General features: G+C 44.8%; 1 protein-coding gene across 1 annotated transcript in view; it reads right to left on the bottom strand.

Annotated features, from left to right (window-relative positions):
* Positions 1-4,181, bottom strand: part of LOC134437329 (hepatocyte growth factor activator-like) — a 20,588-nt gene that overhangs the window by 576 nt on the left and 15,831 nt on the right. The window lies entirely within an intron of this gene.

The following is a 4,181-nucleotide window of genomic DNA, read 5'->3' as shown; positions in this document are numbered from 1 at the left end:
ACTATTGCAATTTGTTTTAGGCTTGGTCTGTTACCACAGATCTTATCACATATTTCAGTACATATGACCTCATTTGCACATTTCATCATCTTATTTCAGAAAAATTGCAATAAAAAATTGTTTGTCTGGATGCGAGTTACCAACTGTGAAAGTTTCAAATGAATATCTCATAGTTTACAATTTTACCCTATTCACCTTGTATCTCCTATATTGTCTCCCAATGGAGAAATGAAGGGAAAATCTGCCAACTTTAACCTTGAAAAAAAGTATATTCCACTAAATATAAAGCTGTAGATTTTTAATATGTGATACAAGGGGGTTGAAGGATCATTTAAAAGTAGGAACCATTACTATGTGATACAAGGGGGTTTAAGGATCACTTAAAAGTAGGAANCATTACTATTATATTACATATACGTCTGCTCCTCCTACTCAAGCGAGTAGGTCGCTTTTCTGCTTTGCTCCTGCCTAACTTCAATTTCTTTACTTTTTTTTTTTTTTTTCACACTATATCTTGGATTTTATTTGCCATATACACAGTTTTTAACAAGTTTAGAGAAGAACAACAGAGGATTTTATTCATACATTAGTGTTTTTCACAAGAGAACCTAGAAGTCAAAACAATTGCCGAGCTGAAACAATAACAAAATGCGACAACGACAGTCCAAAAAATGGATACTGCTGGAACAACGGATTTCTGCCCTGGAATCCTTACTGGGTGATCGCCTATCAAAGACTGAAGGAAGTCCTGAAACAGGTGCCGCAAATGCAAAAGCGGACCAACGACCGGCTGATGTGACATTTGTGACGCTGGACGAAACACCTGGCAAAAGCTTCGCAAAGCAAAATGTGAGTAGGCCTACTCACTATTGGGAAAGCAAAGGGGCTCGACCCAAAAACAAGAGATAAAATACTAACTTCAACACCAGTGCGGTCTGCTGCTGCCAGACCAACTTTTTCAGGGCAGCCCATAAAACTTCAAAATCGATTTGAGTGCCTTGAACAAGTGGAACCAGTTGCTCCCAGAATAAAAACTGAACGTACACCGCATTGGAATAACAAGAACAAAGTTAGACGGCAGCTGCCTGCCTCTCCTACAACACTTGTTGTTGGTGATCTGAGTGTGAAAAATATCGGAAATGGAACTTTTAAAGTGTCCTGTCTGCCCCATGCATCCGTACGTGAGACCAAGGACAGTATCCCACAATTGGTGTCTGACCACAGATCTATTGATCGCCTTGTTGTTCACTGTGGGGCAGCGGATCTGTTCAAAGAGCAAATAACTGTCAAAAAGGATTTTAATGACTTATTTTCAACTCTAAAAGATCTGAAAATTCCATTCTTCATCAGCGGGCCAATACCAGCACCATGCTATCGCGACTTTGCGTTTTCGAGATTAAATTGCTTAAACACATGGCTGTCAAGGACATGCAGATCCAACGGTATCAGCTTTGTTGACAATTTCGACCGTTTCTGGAGACGCACTGTACTTTTCAAAAAAAACAGTGCAGAACTGAGTTGGACCGGCGCCAAAGTGCTGACAGACCAGTTGGTTTACAGCATTGAGACCTTGGGCGCTGATAAGCGGCCTGTATCTGTATCCACTCAGACACAGGGGCATTTCAACAAGCCCTCTGTGCCTGTAAGTGTGCAAACTGAGCCACAGACTGGCGAAAGCACACACACAGATGACGTAGCCAAGTCCCTCTCTGCTCAAGTGGAAAACAACGGAACACACAGAACTCGCCACAAACTGAACCAGCTTTCGGAACAGCTGGAAGATCTGTCATAGAAACTGGCAGCAAGCCGCTCGCCGGAGATCAAGTGTTCACCTCCTTGTCGGACTGGCAAAATGCCATTGGCATCACCAATTCCACCTCCCAGGTCTGCCAAAAAGCGACTGTCCACACAGGAAATAGGAAATGTGGTTTCCTCAAAACCAAACTCACCCCCCAGATGTGGCGAAACGCAGCCACCAGCAAGCCCTGGCAACGGCGACAAAATGCAATCACCAATGGAATCACAACCTTCCCGGAACGACGAAACACCATCTTCATCTCCCAGACTGAGATTTCCAGAAACTATGGCGAGACTACTCCCCTATGCCAGATCTACCTTTTCTACCCCCAGACATTCCTACCAAGCCTCCTATGCGGATATTTCTCAAGGTCAACCTCATTCTACCCCAAAATCTAAAAGGATACTTCCATCCATGACTGCACCCAAAAAAGGCAAGGCCCCACAACCACCTGTCTGTGCTCTGGAGTACAGTAGTATCAGTGAGGATGACATGGTTGAAAGCACAGTCTGATATCAACTGGGTCCCTACCCACATAGTAACAGTTGTTTTGAAAATAAGCAGATAAGGGGACCCGTGGACAATCTTATTCCAGTTCTAACAACAAAACGAGGTCTCTTGAGGACACGCATACATTCCCCCAAGACGGCAAGCATGGGAAATCTCAGACTTGTCCCAAAAAACTCACTACCACAGTGGAAATGCCTCCAATGCTCAATGCTAAATTAGCTTTACAGGTTAGTAGAGTAGAGTAGAGTAGAGTAGAGAAACTTTATTGATCCCCAGGGGGAAATTCAGGTGTCAAGTAGCTACATAAAAACAAACACAGACACACACAGACACACAGACACACACACATATGAAGAGGTTCCAGATCTGGGCCAGCTCTGGCATCTCAGGCAGTCCAATCCCCAATAATGATGTCCTTCTTAGTGTCCTTCTGTATACTGTTAAACAGTTGAATGGCCCAAGGGACAAAGGACCTCCTTAGCCTGTCTGTCCTGCAGGTGAAAGCACGGAGTCTGTGACTGAACAGACTCAGTTGGTTAGTGAAGGTGGCGTTAAGGGGGTGATGCTGATTGTCCATAATAGAGTCCAGTCTGCTCAGTGTTCTGCTCTCAGCTGTTGAGGTGAGTGACTGCAGCTCCATGCCCACCACTGACCCCGCCTTCCTCACCAGTCTGTCAAGGCGTGCAGCATCTCTCTTCCTAATGCTTCCACCCCAGCAAGTCACAGCGTAGAAGAGCACACTGGCCATGACAGACTGGTAGAACATAAGCAGAAGTTGGCTGCAGACATTGAAGGACCTCAGCCTTCTTAGGAAATAGAGCCTGCTTTGGCCTTTCCTGTAAAGTGCTTCAGAATTTGTGGACCAGTCCAGCTTATTGTCAAGGTGCACTCCTAAGTACTTGTAAGTACAGACAGTCTCCACATTCTCTCCCCCAATAGAAACAGGCACCAAGGGCGGGGTGGAGCGCCTGAAATCGATCACCATTTCCTTGGTTTTGGTGGTGTTCAGGTGCAGCTGATTGTTTTGGCACCATCCTACAAAGTCATCCACCAATCCCCTGTACTCCTCTTCCTGACCGTCTCTTATACACCCAACAATTGCAGTGTCATCTGAAAACTTCTGCATGTGACATGTCCCAGAATTGTAGCTGAAGTCATTGGTATACAGGGTGAAGAGCACGGGGGAGAGAACCGTTCCTTGTGGCGCTCCTGTGCTGCTAATCACTGTCTCCGATGTTATGTCACCCATCCTCACAAACTGGGGCCGCTCTGTGAGGTAATCAGTTATCCAGGTCACCAGGCTAGGCTGCACTCCAATCCGCACCAATTTCTCTCTCAGCAGCAGTGGTTGTATGGTGTTGAATGCGCTGGAGAAGTCAAAAAACATGATTCTCACAGCACAGCCACCCTTATCCAAGTGAGCATGTACCCTGTGAAGAAGATACAGGATAGCATCCTCCACTCCCACGTTCTCTTGGTAGGCGAACTGCAGAGGATCCAGTGCGTGGCGTACCTGGGGTTTGAGAAAGTTGCGCAGCAGCACTCGTTCAAAAGTTTTCATTAGGTGTGAGGTGAGGGCAACCGGTCTGTAATCATTAAGTTCTTTGGTTCTTTAGTAGATCTCTAAGGAACAAGCCTTTTGTTGTCAATGAGTTTATCTGTACCCACAACCTTGATTTTTTATTTTTAACTGAAACATGGCTGGAAAAATCCACTAGCTCTATCACACTTATAGAAGCAACTCCGTCACACTTTAATTTCATTAGTACAGAAAGGCAGAATAAACAGGGAGGGGGGATAGCAATTATTTTCAAGGCACTGTTTCAATGTCAAAAGACATCACTAGGTGAATTTTCATCTTTTGAATACTTAG

Source organism: Engraulis encrasicolus, chromosome 21 (genome assembly GCF_034702125.1).
Source record: "Engraulis encrasicolus isolate BLACKSEA-1 chromosome 21, IST_EnEncr_1.0, whole genome shotgun sequence".
In the NCBI taxonomy this organism is placed as follows: domain Eukaryota; kingdom Metazoa; phylum Chordata; class Actinopteri; order Clupeiformes; family Engraulidae; genus Engraulis; species Engraulis encrasicolus.
The sequence above is the reverse complement of the archived record's forward strand: the minus strand, read 5'-3'. Positions and strand labels throughout refer to the sequence as shown.